The sequence below is a fragment of the Octopus bimaculoides genome, chromosome 10, assembly GCF_001194135.2.
Source record: "Octopus bimaculoides isolate UCB-OBI-ISO-001 chromosome 10, ASM119413v2, whole genome shotgun sequence".
Taxonomy (NCBI): domain Eukaryota; kingdom Metazoa; phylum Mollusca; class Cephalopoda; order Octopoda; family Octopodidae; genus Octopus; species Octopus bimaculoides.
The window spans coordinates 56,626,324-56,639,412 of record NC_068990.1 but is presented as its reverse complement, the minus strand read 5'-3'; the positions used below and the strand labels follow the sequence as shown (position 1 = coordinate 56,639,412).

General features: G+C 33.0%; 1 long non-coding RNA gene across 1 annotated transcript; it reads left to right on the top strand.

Annotated features, from left to right (window-relative positions):
* Window positions 1–5,380: 5,380 nt before the first annotated feature.
* Window positions 5,381–12,368, top strand: LOC128248856 (uncharacterized). Its single transcript, XR_008264981.1, has 3 exons — window positions 5,381–5,508; window positions 10,320–10,433; window positions 12,070–12,368. It is a non-coding gene; the product is annotated as an uncharacterized LOC128248856 (long non-coding RNA).
* The last annotated feature ends 721 nt before the right edge of the window (window positions 12,369–13,089 follow it).

The following is a 13,089-nucleotide window of genomic DNA, read 5'->3' as shown; positions in this document are numbered from 1 at the left end:
TATATATATATATATATATATTTACTAGCAGAGAAACCTAGCCTTGCTCAAGATTAAAATAGCATAGTTTATTGTTTTACTTGTTTTGGTATTATAACCCAATTTCATTCGGGTCTACTCAGGCCACATTTTAATCACGAGGAATTCAAAAAAAAAAAAATGAAAATTTTATTAAAAATTGATAATGAAAAGAAGCATGCCAACTGTTTAAACAGTCTTTGAGAAGTGATTGGAGAAACCTCATGGATGCAGATGTGAAGGACAAAGAATGATGGGAAAATGCTGGAAAAAAAAATCACAAAACACCAATCAGGTCTCTACACAAAACTGAAATAGTATAATACGACTGCACTTACAATGTTTTGGATACAATATGGGAACATATATATACATATTGTATATAATTTTGTGGAATCAGTGTCACGACGTGAACCCTTGGGTTGGAAGTTTGACTGGCAGAGGTGGTCAGGTTGCAGAGGTGGCCCGCAATGTGAAGAAGGTGAAAGTTACAATGACTCCAGTGATGGGAGAGCAATGGCGGTAGGTTCAAAAGTTTTATTGCAGTGCTTCTTTGTAGACAACATTCTTGGTGTTGCACGGATTACCACAAATGAAGAGATTGTATGGACTGCCGACACAGGAGCATCCGATATATAGTTGACTGTGCGTAAATATCTGCTGTGTCAGATTTAGGCCAACTACTTGTAATGACTGTCCCTGTGCCTTGTTGATGCTCATTGCAAAGTATATTTTTACGGGAAACTGCCATCACGTAAATTCAAATGGCATGGCAGAGGGACTAAGGCTCATGAAGGTTAATAACTTTGTCATGCCAGCAGACGGTTTACTCAGAATGGTTGTCATCAGAATTAAGGTCCCAATATTTTGATGACCAGACATGTACCGTTGCATAGTTCTGGTGGTTCCACATTTCTCAGCAGCATAACTGGAACACCAACCTTCAGTGTAAGGTTATGAGGTGGAAGTCCGGGAGGTAGTTGGCTGTTGAGGAATTCAATAGGTGTACAAATTTTCAGCTCAATCCAACCACAGTTACTAATACTTTTGTCTGCACAACTGCATGTGAGACAACGTCTGCCCTTTTCACAAATATATATTAGAATAGCAGAGATACCCAGCCTTGCTCGGGATTAAAATAGTTTATTATTGTTTTACTTGTTTCAGTATTTTAACCCGATTTCATTTGGGTCGACAAGGGCCACATTTTAAAAGATGAGGAATTTTGCCCTAGAGGCCACGCCTTTCAATTGAACTAACTCAAAGTTGCCATGCAAACTCACCAGTACTTTTAACATTGGTGTGCAAATTTTCAGCTCAATCCAACCACATTTACATATACATAATTTTTTGACTGTAAAAGGATGAAAGTCAAAGTCAACTTTGGTGGAATTTGAACTCATAACATAAAGACAGACAAAATGCAGCTAAGCATTTCGCCCGATGTGCTAACGTGTCTGCCAGCTCACGGACTAATGAACTATCAATATTGATCATTCTGATTCACCTCTGGAGTGAGTCGTTTCTCCTAATTTTTGGATATGCTGCATTTTTTAACACTCTACATCTTTAAAGGGACTTTCCCTGGATGAAATGGCACAACCTAAATCCATTTAAACAACATATATATATTAGATATGTGACATTGTATGTATGTATATATGTACGTACAAATATATGTATGTATGTATGTATGTATGTATGAACTCTTGTATGTCAGTATACATACGACAAGCTTCTTTCAGTTTTTGTTTACCAAATATACTCACAAAGCTTTGGTTGGCTTTGGCTATAGTAGAAGCGATTTGCCTTAAGTTCTACATAATAAAACTGAACCTGGGACCATGTGGTTGGGAAGCAAACTTCTTAACACACAGCCATATCTGAAGAGATAAATCTATGTGTAGAATGTTGTTAAACTAATAATATGATTGAAAACTCATTGTCATTATATTAATAATATAGTTCTGATCATAAGGCAACAAGCTGGAAGAAGCATTAGCATGCCGGATGAAATGCTTAGTGGTGTTTCATCTGTCTTTATGTTCTGAGTTCAAATTCTGCCAAGGTCGACTTTGCCTTTCATCCTTTTGGAGTCGATAAATTAAGTACCAGTTGTGTACTCGGGTCGATCTAATCAAGTGCCCCCCCTCCCCCCAAATTTCGGGCCTTGTGCCTCGAGTAGAAAAGAACATAGTTCTGATCATGAATATTTGTTATCCTATGAAAGACAGGAAGGTAAATTTTTATTAGCATGTTTACTGTATTTATAGAAGAGAAAATAGTTTAAATGGTGACAGTTCGTAGTAATCATCTCTTAAGAATTTAACACAAATTTAATAATTTCTAGAATGTTACATGCACATAAGCAACAGTTTTTTTTTTTGTTTTTTTTGTCATATTGATAAAAGTTTGTAGATAAGGATTTCACCAGGTTGATGAATGCCAAATATGGCAATTTACTTTTGGCTAAATACTTATGCATCTGTGATGCTAGAAAGAGAGCATCAGTTGTACTTCTCCCTGGCACAAAATCAAACTGCATCCCATTTAGTCTAACTCTCTTCCTAAATTTTTCTGTAAATTTCATGACCTGGCCCAGCAATTTGATACCTCTGTAATAATTTCTTTCTCGGGGCATCTCCTCTCCACTTGTAACTGGTGTAAACTGTTACTACACCAGTTATTGGATATAATACCTTCCTGTACAACCTAATTGACTATGCAAGTGACCATGCTGTGTCCCACTCTGCCAATTATTTTAGGCATCCCTCTTTCTCTCCTTCACTCAATATATATATATATATATATATATATATATATATATATTATGCTCTTTAGCATTGATGAATGAAAGTATAGAGTATAAATTATGATGTGAGTTGCAATCAGAATTCCATTTCAATATCATGGATTTCATGTCCTGAATACCAAAAATATGACTGTTTCAGAATGGATTCTAACTACATTGTATATGAATATGCAAACCATGTATAATAGGATTATACAAAACAGAATTTATATTTATAGGATACTCAACCTTGCAAAAATAGATACTTAAAACTTAAACAACATGATGATTCTGTTAATTGTTATCTTCTTTACATTAGCTTACATAATATCTAGTAAAAATATTCTAATTTTAGATATATTGGTATAACTATCTCTTTCCATCCAATCATATCCTATACAAAATTTTCTGTCTTCCCTAATACTGGTTTCAGATTTTGTCACAAGGCCAGTAATTTTGTGAGTTTATTGAGTACATCGACTCCAGTACTTGCTGGTACTTATTTTATCAACTCTGAAAGGCTGGAAGACAAAGTTGATCTTGGCAGAATTTGAACTCAGTTTATAATGGTGGATGAAATGTTGCTAAGCATTTTGTCTGTAGTGCTAATAATTCTGCCAGCTCACTGCTTTATATCTTCCCTATTATTAAGTTAAATATGTTTGATAATTTTATACATTTCAATATTAATGATAGTCAATAATGACCCAATAAATGAATTTCTGCACAGTCATTTCATCTGCTAGAAATAATAGACAGTCTTCCCTTAAACCAGGACTGTGATTGTGGGGTTCCCTTTTGTCATTAATCTACTCACACAGGTTTGGCCTGGGGTTAAAAATATAATGATCTAATTTAAGTATTGCTTCTTGAATGAACTTTGAATGTTGAAGGAATATCCACCCATTTTTAAGATATCTATCTAACTCATGTTGTGCTGATTTTCATTTCAATGGAAATTCATTTCATTAAGAATGATATCCTAATCCATGATAATTCAAAGATTGAAGAAAATATATTCACCAATTTTCAATATTATCTTATCACAAATATATAGATTCTTGTGATTAGGTTTCATTCTTCATTTTCTATTTAATATTTAATCTGCCTGGGAAGAAGTGTAGAAAATTTCCTTAGGGAAAAATCGAGAATCTGAGGAAATAGGTGATGCTCTGCATCAGAAGATTTTTCCCACAGAAGATTTTCTAAAAGACTTTGATAATTTTGATTGCTATGAGGAATGAAGAATCTAACGTTTCATTTTCTTGCTCTTCATCCGAGGATGATGTAAAGATAGAACGTGATAATGATGCTTTGGTTGCAAATTTCTATAGCTTTATGTGCTTGGTAAAATAACAATAAACATAAATAATGCCTGTAGGTTCATAGCAGACTTATTTTCAGGGATAGACACAGGCTTTGCTTTGGGGTAAAGTAAATTTTTACTGTCATGATGTTCTGGGTATGATGCCAATAATACAAGCTAAATCAATTTCTTGGAGAAGACCCTAAGTTTCATAACAAGCAAACACTACCCTTGTAGAAAGCTTAATGAGGAGACTGTAAGCATCAAGTAGAATGCTAGCTGTCTTCCAGATGTCATTAGAAATCTCCTAACCAGTAAATACAGAAGAATTTGATTAATTGACCAGTAGAAATATTTTCAATAAGGCTGAGTTAGTACTATTACAAACAGGACATATCTAGGAGAGGTTTAAATATATAAAGGCAAATACGTATTTTCTATACCTTGTGGTATTTCATCATGGCCGGTATAGTCTGTCATACCAGCCATGATGAAATACCACAAGGTATAGAAAATACGTATTCGCCTTTATATATTTAATCCTTTATATTGAACACTCAATATTTCATATATTCAATAAGACATATTCCATATATTCAATAAGACATTCAATACTTCATTTCATTGTACCATCCATTTTTATATTATATATTCCATATTCTATATCCCACATTAATTTTACAAGAATATAAATAAAACATAAAAAACAGACAGAGTTGGAACTCTTTTAAATAAAATAATATATTCCTCTATACATGATCATACAGAACCCTTTTTTTTTGTATTTATTTTTACTCACATATATATATATATTATATATATATATATATATATATATATATATATAAATGTGTGTGTGTGTGTGTAACAGAATTTTTGAAGGGAAAATTCACAAGACAGCTTCGTCTGCTCCAGTATTTCACTGCCATTTATTTTATCACATTTGGAGCAATGGAAACCTTAGTCAAACCATGCAAGAATTATTTCCTACAACATAGAGGAAAATAAGTATTGTAAAGCATTAAGCCCAGCCATATTAGCAGCCTGACATTTATAATTAATATTGATCAAACTAATTCAGCTAAGCAACTTTTCCTGATGAACTTCACTGAAGCAGTTTGTTCTCACAAACTGTATGTTAAAAACTAACACTTCATTTGTCAATTACTCATGTCAGCTTTATATACTATCTGCTTGATGTAGCAGTTTAATTTTAAATAGGTAGTTGACCTAAATGGCAATAACTTTCCTCATGCACATGACAACAGTGTAAGTCATGAATTCTGTCTTTCTTAATCAGAGACTGCTTTATACTTGATCCAACAGCTGATATTCAAATTTCAAAATTTATGAACTAGAAATGCCTGTGAGCACGATATTATCCTCATAGCTGGTGAGTTTGGTTTGTTTTAACTTTGGATTTATGTAATTTACTACCATTAAGTTTACAGGAAATGTTGTTGTTTAGAATGGTGTTATTGTTGATTGTAAAGGAGGAAAGAAACTGAAGTTATCACTGTCTTTTCTGTCTGAAATTTGGTCATTCTGCTATCTCCTCTTACCAAGAATAACTATCATTGTTTCCGCTCCAACCCAATATAGACGAGGTGCAGCCAATAAATATGATTTATGTTTTAGCTTTAGTAATTTGCCTCATGTTTTGCATAGACACAATTCTGAAACTGCTGTTTGTTATTCGGAAACATGAGTAGCCTTCTAGCTTATTCTCTTTAGAGAGAAATGTCAATATAAAAAGATGGAAATATATAAACAATCCCGTAAAAGTATTTCTCATTATGGGATGATTTTACTCTGTCTGTCATAAATACATGATATTACTACTTGCGACTAATTTTGACCATGACTCATACTTAAAAAGAGATGAAGCTAGTGTCTCTCAACACTGCCTGTTCTCTTCTTCTTCATCATGTAATTCTTTTTAGCAAAACATCTTTTAGTATATATAAATATTAAGAAGGATGTCTGCTGATATAAAGATTAGCACTAATTTTCTCTTCTATGTAATGTCTGAAGATATTTAAATGGATTCTCATAGAAATATATTTATTATTAATTTTGTTTCCTTCACTATTGTTTTGTTTTCTCCATTTTCTTCAATACTGGAAAAAACAATGAAATAATTTTTCATGTTTGAATAAAAAGAAATAATAATGAATTCTTTCTTTCATCAATGTCTATGAGAAAATACATGCAATTATAATGGAAAGAATTCCTAAATAAATATAAATTGTGCCTTATAAAATAGGAATGAAGATAACATATACATGGCAAGTTGAGCACTTTATCAGAGGGACACCAACCTTGCAAAGAATTATAAAAGATTGAGTCTTGTGTGTGTGTGTGTGTGTGTGTGTGTGTGTTTATAATAAAGTCAAACCAAGTTATGATATTTTAAATGCATTTAATATATATATGCCTCAGATAATTATGCAACAGATGAAAAGGAATTAATCTTCTTTATCTTCTTTGCAACATTTTCCTCAGCATTTCAAAATATTATTATATTATTAATATTATATGTGAGGGTGCTGAAAAATTCCTAGCTTTAAGAGTATCATGGAAGGTCTGGTTGGAGGCCCAACTTCTAAGTTCATTTACAGGGCTTAGAAAAACTGAAGGACCACTGCAATAAGTGTGTGAATCTGAGAGGAGATTATGTTGAATAAAATCATAATTAACTGTTTCTCCTGTATTTTCTTTTACCCAAAGCCAGGAACTTTTCAACACCCCCTCATATGTCATACAAAGGCTGCAAGTATTTTGCACACCAGACAAAATACTTAGTAGCATTTTGTCCATTTTTATGTTCTGAGTTCAAATTCCACTGAGGTCACCTTTTACTTTTTATCCTTTTGGGGGTCAATAAAATAAGTACCAGCTGAGCACTGGAGTTGATGTCGACTTACCCACTTCGTTAACATTACTGGCCTTGTGCCAAAATGTGAAATCGATAGCCAGTCCTTACTCCATTTGCAGAGATGCTCCAACAAGGATTTGAGGTGGCTTCTTGTATTTGACTTGACTTGGAAAACACATTGCATGTGCATTGATTCTAAGCATAATACAATGTGTGTGTGTGTGTGTGTGTGTGTACATGCACGCGTGCATGCGCATGTGAACTTACCTACATATAGACACAGACTTCAGCCATTGTACTTTAACAATATAATCAATAATAAACAAATAAGACATTAAACTTTCTCCTTGTAGATCTGAAACCTGTGGGGATCCTAAATTATTTTATGTACAGAGCATATTAATTTTACGAAAGAAAGTATATTAAGCTTTGCTAAACAGTATGATGATTATTTCCAATATTCTTCAGTGTATTAAGCAATTTTCATTGAAGTACAAGTTCCCAATTGTGTATCACAAGAGGATTTATTAAGGATATTCACTAACCGATATATATATGTATGTGCATATGTGTGTATGTGCACGTGTGTATGTATGTATATGTATATATATATATATGTCCCCTCTATGTTTATCCCCTTGTGGGCAATAAAGAAGTAAATATATATATATATATATATATATATATATATATATCTTTTATCTTTTAGTTGTTTCAGTCATTAGACTGCAATTAGGTCGTGCTGGGGCACCAACTTGAAGAGTTTTAGTTGGACGAATTAACCCCAGTACTTATTATTTTTCTTTATAAAACCTGGTAGTTATTCTATTGGTGATTTGCTGAACCACTAAGTTACAGAAATGCAAAGAACATCAATCCCAGTTATCAAGTGGTGGTGGTGGAAGACAAACACAGACACAAAGACACACACACTTATATGTATATAAATAATATATATATATATATATTTATATATATATATTATTTATATACATATAAGTGTGTCATATGTATATATATATATATATATATATATATACATATTTATATACATATAAGTGAGTCATATATATATATGACAAGATTCTTTCAATTTCCATCTACCAAATCCATTCACAAGGCTTTGGTTGATTTGAGGCCATAGCAGAAGACATTTGTGTAAGCTGCTACACAGTGAGATTGAACTTGGAACCATGTGATTGGGAAGCAAATTTCTTACCAAATATCCATGCCTGCACCTGTTATATCAAAAGTAATTGGCGTGAAAGTGCTATGATATTTTGTGTCTTTGACTGAAGAGGTAAACTCAGCTACAAATATTCTATGTATCGTGTTGTTGTCTAATTTCCCATCCATTTAGTTTTCATCTACTTTCCCATTTATTCTTCTTTCATCTAACTTTTCTCCTAGTTCTATTCTTTTGGTTAAATCCTTGATATCCTCAACTGAGGATAGAAAACACCGAATAACTCGTCCTTGTTTTTTCCTGTCCTTTTTTGTATCATCCAACTGCCCGGATGTTCTGTTGTCACGTGTTACATTCTTGTTCCATTATTTCGTCCAACCCCAGTATGTATATATATATATATATATATATATATATGTATACAGGGGCTGGACAAAATAATGGAAACACCTAAAATTTCAAACAAATTTATTTTAATATGGTGTAGGACCGCCTTTGGCAGTAATTACAGCTTGAATTCTACAAGGTATGGACTTGTACAAAGTTTGAATTGTTTCCAAAGAAATGTTTGTCCATTCTTCAGCTAAAACTGTCTCCAGTTCCTGTAGTGATGATGGTGGAGGATATTGACTCCTCAATTGTTTTTCTAAAATCCACCATAAATGTTCGATAATATTGAGATCTGGGAACTGTGGTAGCCAGATAAGATGTTCAACTTCACTAGAATGTTCTTCATGCCATTCAGTAACAACTTTAGCTGTGTGAATTGGTGCATTATCATCCTGAAAGATTGTGTTTCCCTCCGGAAACTTCCACAACCATACGTGCACCAAAATTTGACCGCTTTGAAAATCCGATAGATCTGTCATTTTAATGAATTTTAATTACCTTTTTCTGATGATATCTGAAAAGAAACAGCAATTTTAGCAAAACATATTAAGCAACACTAATAATAAACCAATAAACATAAAAATAAACAAGCTTTTGATGAAGAGGAGGGGAGGGGAGGGGTGGTGGCATTGGTGGTGGTGGTGATGGTGGTGGTGATGATGCTGACGACAACCACGATGATGATGATGATGAGGAGGAGGAGGAGGAGGATCGTCATTATTTAATGTCCACTTCTCAGTCAATGCATGGGCCAGAATTTGTTGAGGCAGATCTTTATGACCAGATCCCTCTTCTTGTCACCAACTTCATCTGTTTCCAATCAAGGTAATATTTTCCATAGCCAGACACATTTTCTAGTCTTCTGACTAGAAACAAATAGTGCTACCTCTATGATGGTGATGTTTACTTATAACTGACACATGATATCAAGACAGGAGCAGGGAAGCATTGAGCAGATATGGTGTTTTGATAACTTTTACCATAAAGAGAATTTATTCCCCTATGGTAACTGCAGTGAATCTTCCTTTAGAATTTAAAATATGTTTCAAGCATATTTCAACTAACCTAAATTCTTTTATTCTTCATCACTTCTTGACACTGATACTATTATATATATATATATATATATGAAGCACAATCGACATGATCTTTTGTGCCCGTCAACTCCAGGAGAAGTGTCAGAAACAACAACAGCCTGCAATGTTCATCTTCTGGGATGTGGGCCATCCTTGTCCTTTTCACACATGGGCGTCTTCGAAAGGATACTTCCAAGGTATGTGAAGTGTTCAACTTCTTTTAGGGGTTGGCCATTGATGTTAATGTTTGTGGGTGGACTATTCTGGCCTGGTGCAGGTTGGATCAGTGTCTTGGTCTTTAATGCGTTTAGCTGCATCCTGAAGTATTCGTAAGCCATGTTGTAAAGATTGGCTACCCTTTGTAGGCTATCTGTGGTCTGGCTTGGAATGGCATTGCTGTCAGCATACTGCATCTCACAAACTGAGATAGCGGAGTTCCTCATCTTAGCACAGAGGCATGCGAGATTGAAGAGTCCACCATCCAAGCAATTGCACATGTTGATGGAAGGCAAGTTTAGTGGGATTTCATTGAACATAGTGGCCATGTTCAAAGAGAAACAGGTTGGCACCAGGACGCATCCTTGCTTAAGACCTCCATTGTGTCGGCGGTGGCAGCAGCAGCAGCGATGGTGATGGTGATGATGATTTCTTTTTCTTTCTTCTTTTCATTTTAGACACCACCTGAGTGTGCTCAAGCAAGTGTGAAATTCTGTTGATTAATGAACTGAAATGTCAAATGGAAAGGTTACCTTGATTGTATCTTGTACCTTTTGTTTTACCTATACAAGGTAACCATACTTCTGTTGTCCATGTTGTCCTAACTTTCCATACTTAATTTTTCTTATACACGCACATATACATGCACTTGTCTAACATGATTATTTTCCTATAGCACAGGTAGAATCTGTTTCTCTACATTGGTTATTTACACATTGTAGGAAAAATTCATTTTCACATCAATATGCCCCAGCTTTTGCTAGCTCTTCAGCCACATAGCAAGAATGAAAATCATTTGTTAGTTGGAGAGAATGAACCACATAAGGTAATACAACTTACCTTTTGGCAAAACAGAGTGAGTGAGATAGCAAAGATTAAACATATGGTTTTATAAGCAGAAATCAAGCACTTACTATGCAATGCGCTTCCTTTTAACTTGAAATTCCTGTTGTAAACCTTGTGATATCTTAAACTAGTTATAAATTATAAATTTAATGTGAAATTTAAACTGAAATCCCTAGATTGACATATATGCTGTTTTGACTTGTGTCACTATATCTAGTTCTGATGTCTCTATACTACAAATAATGTCAGACAAGAATGCTAACATGAGTGCTTGTGATACGCAACAAAGCAGTAATAGACATAAATTATTCACATCTTTATGTTAAGGCAATTTTGATTGAAGAATCTTCCTGCATTGTATAATGTTCCCTTCCAGACTATGATAGATTTTTGCTGCTCTGCTCTATTTTTAACCTTTGAGTCAACTGCTGCAACTGAGTAAATTATTAAAAGAGGCATGAAACACAGACAATTTTCTAGCTTTTATTCTCCCTTTCTGTTTGATCAAATGTCTTTCAGTTTGTATCCAAACAATTGCTACTGTTGTGTTGAAAAGCAAAATAATTGAAGTTTCTTCATCTCCTGTAGGTTCTGACCCCCAAATTTAAGATCTGGGAATGTAATTTCAAACAAGAATATGTATAAAATCATATCCTCACAGCAGCTTTATTATTATAACTAGTCTTTCAAACGGCGAAATCCAGTGTTTTTAAGTGGATAAGATTAAAGATATCTATAAGTACAAGCATTTCTTCATGATTCAAGGGAATTTCACTGTTGATTGGTTATGGTATGAAATTCTCTTGTGACTCATGTTGATATCTTGTCAGCAAATGGATGCTCTATAAAATGTTTAACTGACCAAAAACAGCTTTACTGAATATGTCTTCAATTCTCAATTTTGATACGGCAGACCCAGGGGTCTTCCTTTACAGTTTGTTATAGACATTTCAATTTTATGACATTATTCTCTGTGGGGAGTTTCTGAAAGATAAAAGCACCAAAGTGTTTCTAATTAGAAATGCTCATAAGAAACAATAATCTAATAGAGAAGCGAAATGTCATCAATAAGCAGTAGGCACCTGCTCAAATGTTTGCTGCATCAAAGAATGAAAGCATCCGTTTACATAATCACTGATAAGTAATGTAAAAAGAACTAAAGCAATTTTAATATTTCTTCCATCGCCATATTTTAGTGCTTCTCATTCCTTATTTTTAAAGTGAAAGCTAATGCGACTGGACATAAATTCTGGCATAAAAATAAGATGTCATTCAATTGTTACCTTAGCTGTTGTCTGCTTTCACAAAAGATTCCATTATTACTCGTTTTTATTTTATCCTTTTTCTATTTCTTTAATGTAGAGAAACCAGTAATTTATGACTCATTGAAAGTTCATATTTTCAAGACATTTTCTATATTCTAACACGGGTAAGAGATATCATCTGGATATATATCACTAGAAACTATAAAGGAGGTATGACTATGAGAAATATAACTACATAAAATATCCTGTCACATCAATGAAAAGTATATTATGAGACTCTATATAAATACATGCATACATATATACACATATGCATACGTTCTCTCACACACATTCATGCAAGCACTTACACACATGCAAACATGTTTATAAGAATACACATGTACAGGCATAAATATGTACCTTATAAAAAAAATAAAGAAAACATTATTATCATTATTATTAATATTATTATTATTATTATTATTATTATCATCATCATCATCATCATTATTATTATTACTATTATTATTATTCATTTATTCACTAACTTCTGATTTATTATCATTATTTATTATTATTATTATTATTATTATTATTATTATTATTATTACTACTACTACTACTACTACTACTATTACTACTACTACTACTACTACTATTATTATTATTATTATTATTATTATTATTATTATTATTATTATTATTATTATTATTATTATTATTATTATTATTATTATTACTATTATTATTATTTGCATACATTGAAACAAAGTTGCATGGCTTATTAAATGACAACCAAGTTAGTAGTTCCGATATTTGCATATTGCTATATGGAATTCACTGGCGAAATTAAGGCATTATCCCTGGCAAAAGTAGGGGCAGTATATATTTATGTAAGTATAGGTTGGATGGTTTGTCTCATTTAAATATTTGTATAGAAGAGATCTGAAACTATCAGAATGTACAGAATACAGTAACAGAAGCATTATCATGTATCTTTTAACCTGTCTAAGGGAGAATTGTAATTTTTGTCCCCATTTTGCAGTTGTATAATATATATATATTTATATATATGCATGGTATGTATGTGCATGTGTGTGAGCATGTATGTGTGTGTGTATATATATATATATAT